The sequence below is a fragment of the Nansenia antarctica genome (assembly GCF_963989245.1).
Source record: "Nansenia antarctica genome assembly, chromosome: 16".
NCBI classification, from domain to species: domain Eukaryota; kingdom Metazoa; phylum Chordata; class Actinopteri; order Argentiniformes; family Microstomatidae; genus Nansenia; species Nansenia antarctica.
In genome coordinates, this window is record NC_137686.1 from 28,334,589 (window position 1) to 28,343,025 (window position 8,437).

The following is an 8,437-nucleotide window of genomic DNA, read 5'->3' on the forward strand; positions in this document are numbered from 1 at the left end:
TAACCTGCTGTGACTTTCACTCTTGTATTATGTTTTATTTGTGTTTCTTCCTTGTTATGTAAAGCACTTTGTATAAATACATTTTACCTACTTACCTACTTACCTGTATAGTTGTGTATGGATTCTACTAACAAGGTATGTATTATTATTATGAATTAGCATTCCTTTGTCCTAGGGCCCTAAGGTCAAGATGGCCTCCCTTCCTGTGACCCGCCCCCACCCCCTGCCTTTTGACCTGAGTGATACTGTCTGTAACCTATCCCCCTGTTCACACCCTAACCTGTCCTTAGTAAGATGATGGGGCTGTTTCATTAGTTTGATTATCTTGTTATTATTATTTGTTATTTTTTGTATTTGTTTATTCTATTTTGCAACCACTAGGGGCAGCACTTGGGATGAAGGTAGCAGGTGTGTGTGTGTGTGTGTGTGTGTGTCAGGTGATGCACCAAGAGAGGAGGAACAGCCACCACATAATATAACAAATAAATACACAGTTGTAACATTAGATTCATTTATTTACAATCATTAATCGTTTCAGAATACATATCCTTAATTCCGCCACAGAATATAGTCCCATAAACAAGACCAACCATTGCATTGTAGGTCAGCACAGGAGTTCTTAATCAGACTGATTGGGAGGCGCATTGATACAGGAAATGCGGTCTGAACTGTGGGCTGTTGGGGTATTTACCACTGTTGCTGGCCAATCAGTAGTGATGGCGAGATGAAGCTTCTTGAACTGTTGAAGCTTTCCATCAAATTGCGTCACACTTGGACCGAAGCTTCATGTTGCTTCATTTGCTCTACTGCGCCATCAAGTGGACAATAAATGTATAGCAGGCAGAGTGATAATGACACCGTGGATTTGGTGTGTGAAGCTTTGAATTGAATAAATGTGCTTGTGTTACTAGGAACAACAACATTTTATTCATTTTTATTTAAAAATAACAATTTCCCCACAGTGCTGGGCTTCAGGCGGTTTCTTTTTTTTGAGACGATTTCACCTGCTTTTGAAAATATCCTTTCACAGGGCACAGATGAAGCTGGGGTACATAGATAATTAACGGCAAGTTTATACAAATTAGGATACACATGTTTGTGTTCTTCCCAATACTGTAGGGGGTTCTGCATCCTTTCGATGTTTGGTTCAGCCAGGTAGGTATGGACCTCCACTGTTGCATCTGCAGTTACATTTTGGGTCCTCGCCTGCAGGACTGTGGTGTCTAAACGACGCCACAGTTTGTTACCTAAAACAGACAAACAGGCTGTCAGTGTCAGTGAATATATACAATAAGACAATTAGAATGTATCCAGTATACATTACCTTGAGTCACAGGCTGCGAAGCTTCTGATATGGGGGGTTGTGATGACGAGGAGGAGGAGGAGGAGGAGCCAAATCCGAGCCACTTCCCGAATCGTACGTCATCAACACACGCCTCGGTACGCGCTTCACAAAAATCTGCCTCTGTTACTCGATACACGCTCCGAAGCGTCGGCTTCATCTCGCCATCACTACCAATCAGAATCCAGTATCCAAACATGCTGTTGTAGATTTTTTTTTTTTTTACCAGAGTACGAGAGAGGCAGCCACTGAACATGAGTGTTGTTGTGTGTGTGTGTGTGTGTGTGTGTGTGTGTGTGTGTGTGTGAGAGAATGTGTGTGTGTGAGTGTGTGTGTGTGTGTGTGTGTGTGTGTGTGTGTGTGTGTGTGTGTGTGAGAATGTGTGTTTTGCTTGGAACTGGATAATAAATAAACGTAAGCGTGGATCTCTGGCCTGGACATTTGACTTCTTAAGTAGCTGAGCGCAGCCTAACTGACATGCTGCATCAGTGGTGTTTTGTATAATTTATTTTAGTTTGAAACTCTTTCGTTGACAAATAGCCACTACAATTCCGTTGGCTAATAAATGTGCTTAGCTTCGGTTCTATTTCCACATTAGTGAATGTTAAGGTGTGGAGTGTGGAGAATGCCCTGTGTGTGTGTGTGTGTCTCTCTCTCTGTCATCATAAGCCCCGGCTGGCCACATGTCGAGGTGTCCTTGGGCAAGACACTGAACCCCAAATTGCTCCCAGTGAGCGGGCCGGCGCCTTGCATGGTAGCTTGGCCGCCATTGGTGTGTGAATGTGTGTGTGAATGTGTGAATGAGAGGCCGTTGTAAAGCGCTTTGGATAAAGGCGCTATATAAGTCAGTCTGTTTGCCGTGTGATAACTTCTATCATACGTCACAGCAGCTGGTGAAACAGGGGAAAAGGTCGCCAACCAATCCAAAATGTTTGGACTTTTATTCAGATTCTTTTTTTTATTTTTTATTTTTTTTAGAATAAAAGTCTGAACGGTCCATCTTTTTTTTTTTTTTTTTTTTACATTTTTGGCATTTAGCAGACGCCTTATTCCAAAGCGACTTACAATCGATAAGTTTGAATACTAAGCATGTGAATCGTCAATCCACCAGTCGTAGCAGGAAGAGTAATCCAGCTCAGGCCCCGGGCCGTTGATAGAAGGAAAAACCTTCTCCTATCACCTTCTTCTAAACCTAGGTTTTTTTACATTTTTTATTTAGACACTGAAGAAACAGAGAAACAGTACAAGGGGGGGCAATAGAAGTTATTAGGGACACAGTAAAGGGGGAAAAGCGGGTGTTTTCAGGAGACGTAGTGCTGGGGGGCAGTAGAAGTCTCAGGAGGAGCAGTTAAGGTGTAACCTGAAGAGATGGAGGTCTTCAGTCTACGACGGAAGATGGGTAGTGACTCTGCAGTTCTGACAGCCGTGGGGAGCTCATTCCACCAGCGGGGAGCCAGGGTAGTGAAGAGAGTCTTGTTGCTGACTTGTTCCCGGTCTCATGGCTGCTGTCACACACACACACACACATATATACACACACACACACACACACACACACAGACACACACACACACACACACACACACACACACACACACACGTGCTGGGTGCTGGGTGGTGACAGGTACTAATGTGTGTGTGGAAGCCTGATTGTCAAATGGAAATGAAGACAGAGTTAATCTCTACCTGCAGCATCTCTTCCTCCACGCTGGCTGCTGTTGTTGTGTGTGTGTGTGTGTGTGTGTGTGTGTGTGCGTGTGTGTGTGTCTGAGTGTGTGTGTGCGTCTGTGTGTGTGTGTGTGTGTGTGTGTCTGTGTGTGTGTGTGTGTCTGTGTGTGTGTCTGTGTGTGTGTGTCTGTGTGTGTGTGTGTGTGTGTATGCATCATGAACAGCATGTGTCACATAAACCGTTCTCACAATCGTCAGTTCCTCATGTGCTGTAGGTGATGAAAGCGTCACTGCAGTTTTACCTCAGTTGAAACTGACCGTCACACAGAGAAGACATGTTGCTTTATCTCTCCTTTCTGCTCTTTGGGTCTCTCTGCAAAGCCCAAGGTAAGAATAGTTTGTATTTATTGTGTCCAAAAGTATTTCTTGTTGAAGATGTTCTGACTCCACCAGTTGAAGGTCTAGTCACTATGGTGATATTATTACAGAATTAGTTTGAGTAGAATCTATATAATATAGCTAACAAAAGTTGTCTGGCTGTTTTTTCAGACTTTGAGATGGTGAATCTAGTCTAATCTAATCTAGTGAGTTTTTATTTGTCTTATGACAGGGGTAACCAACCAGGATGTATACACGAAGCAAACAGCTGTTCTGAGGTGTGATCGTGCTGTGAAGGGGAACACAGTGACATGGAGCAGATATGATTACGTTACTCGAGGGATGGTAGACATTCTCACTGTTCAAGATGGCAAAAAGACAATAATCATTCACGACCCACAAAGACGTTACGGTTCAACGGCTAACAACTCACTGACCATAAGAGGAGTGACATTCTCAGATGCTGGGCAGTACGGATGCAACGGGAGACCAACAATATATCTGAGAGTGACCCGAAACCCTTCACCCGAAGAAGAAGAAGAAGAAGAAGAAGAAGAGGAGACGGACAGAACCACGAGAGTTCCCGTTGCAACAGGAAATGAAAGAGGAGAAGAGACAGGAAGTCACTCAGATCACTGGAAAGTGCGTGTTGGTGTAGTGAGTGGTTTTGGGGTTGTTGTGTTGGTCATCATCTTCACAGCGAGACTTTGGTCCCAGAGAAGACGTGCAACTACGGCCCCAACCACCACCACTGTAGACCCTGGGGTCACAACCGCCGTCTAAAAAACTCCATTTTGTTTTAAGTTCTATTCGCTTTGATTAGTTTAGGAATTGTATTCATTACTGTGTCATTTGCTTATGTCATAAGTGTGTTAAATGCCCTCAATCATTTCTTTTCCTGTGTTTATACGTGACATCAAATCCAAGGGAGGCTGGTGGAGGTAGAAATCGGAGGACGGGCTCATGGTCAGGCATGGAAGGGAATGAGACATGGTACCCAGCACACGCGTGTTTGACACCATTCCTTAGTCCACTGCAGACTTGACAATGAGCCCATCCTCCGATTTCTACCTCCACCGGCCTCCCCTGATAAAATCTCTCTTATGTTGGATGACGGACCGTGTACACAGTGTTACTGCATGTATGTAGTAGGCCAGGGAGGTTGAGGGAGAATATAAATAAAGTTTATTTTCAGTCTATTTCGTCTCTGCAGAACTTCCTGACTGTTGGCTCTCACCGTTATTAGTGGAAAGCAGAACACACAGTTGCAGAGTTTGGTTCAGACTTGTGAAATATCATTGTGGTCACGAACAATATGGAGGTCTGTGTTTGTCCATTCCACATCGGCCTAGCGTGTCATAACAACATGTGTCACAAACATCCTTCTCACAATCGTCAGTTCCTCATGTGCTGTAGGTGATGAAAGCGTCACTGCAGTTTTACCTCAGTTGAAACTGACCGTCACACAGAGAAGACATGTTGCTTTATCTCTCCTTTCTGCTCTTTGGGTCTCTCTGCAAAGCCCAAGGTAAGAATAGTTGGTATTTATTGTGTCCAAAAGTATTTCTTGTTGAAGATGTTCTGACTCCACCAGTTGAAGGTCTAGTCACTATGGTGATATTATTACAGAATTAGTTTGAGTAGAATCTATATAATATAGTATATGAAGCTAACAAAGTTGTCTGGCTGTTTTTTCAGACTTTGAGATGGTGAATCTAGTCTAATCTAATCTAGTGACTTTGAGATGGTGATAGTGAGTTTTTATTTGTCTTATGACAGGGGTAACCAACCAGGATGTATACACGAAGCAAACAGCTGTTCTGAGGTGTGATCGTGCTGTGAAGGGGAACACAGTGACATGGAGCAGATTTGATTACGATACTCGAGGGATGGTAGACATTCTCACTGTTCAAGATGGCAAAAAGACAATAATCATTCACGACCCACAAAGACGTTACGGTTCAACGGCTGACAACTCACTGACCATAAGAGGAGTGAAATTATCAGACCATGGGCAGTACGAATGCAACGGGAGACCAACAATATTTCTGAGAGTGACCCCAAACCCTTCACCCGAAGAAGAAGAAGAAGAAGAAGAAGAGGAAGAGGAGATGGGCAGAAGAGCTCCAACAGGAGATGAAGGAGAAACACATCCAGATTATTACTGGAAGGTTCCTGTCGGTGTGGTCGTTGGAGCAGGCTCTCTGCTGACGATCACCATCTTAGCCTGGAGATATTGTTCTCACAGGAGAAGTTCTCAAAGGAGAAGTTCAAAGACAAGTCTTACAAGGAGTGATGGTGGGGCAGGGGAGGGAGTGGACCCTGTCTATGCAGAGATAGAAGACAGCGCGATAGCGGCCCCTAGTGGTCAGAGTGTGTACTACTTGGCTAACCCTCTGGTCTTGCAGGGTGATGGTTCACCTCAACAGGTTGACCCTCTGTAGTCCTGTGTGTCGCCTCCAATAACTGGACCCACAGACGACAGGAAATGACGTCACAGCAGCGTCCTCTAAATAATGTCCCTCGGAATGTGTATGTCATCATCGCTTACCACTTCTCCTCATGTCATTTATTACTTTTAGTTTTAGTTTTTTTCCCTCTCATTCTCGTATTGTCCTTCAGTATTCATGCTTTCCTTGGAACTAATCATTTCCTGTTCTGAGACGAAGTCCTATTTGGTGTTTCACCTCCAACGCGCTGTTGTTTGGCTGTTGGTCTGTGCCACAAAATAAAAGCATCTGTTATTATTATTATTATTATTATTGTTATTATTATGAATGAATGAATGAATGAATGAATGGTCTTTATTGTCATTAATACAGTACAGGTACCATACAACGAAATTTGGGAGGGGGGGCTCCCCTGGTGCTTGGAAAAAAACTAAAAACAAGAAGGGAAAAGAGCTGGTTTACATAAATAAAGGCTATGTACACTATCCACTATACTATACTATACAAATAAAACACTGTGCTGTACTCTATGCTATGCTATACCTATTCTAACATTTCCTATCTCTGAACCTTATGTACCCGAGGGTTGTCATATTGCACATAGTATTATTGCACATTCATTTAAAGTGTCGCAGTTTGCAGGCTTGACATGTTCACATTTGTATTTCAGTATTGCAACAGTATTGTTGTTGTTTCACTGTAGACAGTAGCAGGGGAGGCTGGTGGAGGTTAGGGTTACATTACACTGAGCCTCCGATTTCTACCTCCGCGAGCCTCCCCTGATCAGTATCGACGTGACTGACGTGGAGACACACGCCCACTGACGCCAACATTCCAGAAGGGGGCACTATAGCAACACGATTAATCTTTCAACTTTTAGCGGCCATAACTTTTTAACTGTTTGTTTGTGACACCAACACTGACAGACACAGCGCCTTCGGAAAGTATTCAGAACCTTTCACTTTTTCCACATTTTGTTGTGTTATAGATTCAATTTAAAATGGATTACATAAAAAAAAATTGCCATCAAATTTGCCATCACAATACCCCCCCAGAAATGTCAGTAAATGTATTAAAATTGAAATACAGAAATACCTCATGTACATAAGCATTCAGACCCTTTCCTATGACACTCTTAAAATGAGCAAACATTGAAAAATGTCATCAACAAATGACTCAATAAGTTGAATTTAGTCCATCTTAATGCTTAAAGTTTAATTCTGGAATGAATGTCTGTTGTTTTACCGGGTCTGTGATTCGCCCAGGAATGTCCCGTTCGGTCTGACCAGGTGACACGTGACCAGGTGACACGTGACTGACAGGTCCCCAGGTGAGTATCATCTGCTAGTTGACCACGTGACTCGTTCTGTCCACCTGGATTCTGCGGGGGGTCAGTCACGTCTCCGTGTTCCTCCGGGATGTGGTTATGAAACCGAGCTGGCAGAGAATGGCTCTTCACGGCATGTTCGGCCGCTCGTCGTCAAACAGCCTGATAGTCTGGTGAGGTGTTCTCTGGAGGAAGGCTGCGGGTTCTGTTCTAGGTTGGTATAAACCGTGGTCAGGGCCGGTCCTAGGCAGGGTGAACTAGGCGGTCGCCTAGGGTGCCAAATGCCTGGAGGTCGCCAAATTCCCCCCCCCTCAAAAAAATCAATAACATTTGTGTCTCTATGAATTTCATGTCTCTATGAAAATATGTCTCAGCCTACTGTCTATTTTTGTCTTGAAACCATTGTTGTCCATATTTTTACTGTTGAATGTGTGGGTGGTGATGAGGCAGTACTGTGGCTTAATGTGGTGGTGGCGCTGTCATGCCAAATCCTGGCAGGGCCATCAACGATTCAGGAGCGAATTATGTGTGAAATTAGCATGCTAGCATGTGTTTTCATATAAAATGTTATATATTATATAGCTGACTAGTGAGCCTGCATCAACCTTAATGCTATTCAAGTGCAAGAAGATTACATTTGTCTTCGCAGTTTAACATACACACATTCATATGACGGTGTGACGTCATTCTACTGCGCTGTGTTTACTCCCGCAGCAGATTAATGTGTGTATGTTAAACTGCGAAGACAAATGTCATCTTCTTGCACTTGAATAGCATTAAGGTTGATGCAGGCTCACTAGTCAGCTATATAATATATAACATTTTATATGAAAACACCTGCTAGCATGCTAGGACACGTTAAGGAAAACTGAGACAGAGATTAGAAAAATATGTTTTCTTTATTTTTTTATCATGCTCTTACAAAAAGTCCCGCACCTTGCACGTTTTGCACCAGAGCACTTAGCACTTTTTGTAAGAGCATGATACAATCAAGAGATTTTCTTCTTCTCATCTCTGTCTAAGGAGTTTCCCTTCAAGTGTATGCAGTGTGCGAGTTCCTCTGCTCTCACTGTCTCATTATGTTTAGAAACTACCGCACCTGCTGCCAATCACTGGAAGAGAAAGGGGGTCCCTTTTTACAATGTCAATCTGCTATTTACACACACAGACCACTAGAGGGCGCTTCTTTTAAATTAGCCTGCCTCCTCCTACACAGAAAAACTGCAAAAATAGCTTCATACTAGCTTATCCTGATGTGATTTTGAAAATGTA

At 43.3% G+C, this 8,437-nt stretch overlaps 1 long non-coding RNA gene across 1 annotated transcript in view; it reads right to left on the bottom strand.

The window, feature by feature from the left end:
* Positions 1–271: 271 nt before the first annotated feature.
* Positions 272–8,437, bottom strand: part of LOC308171865 — a 25,206-nt gene continuing 17,040 nt past the window's right edge. The window contains exon 3 of the long non-coding RNA XR_013937851.1: positions 272–285. This is a non-coding gene — a long non-coding RNA (uncharacterized lncRNA). The remainder of the gene's footprint in view (positions 286–8,437) is intronic.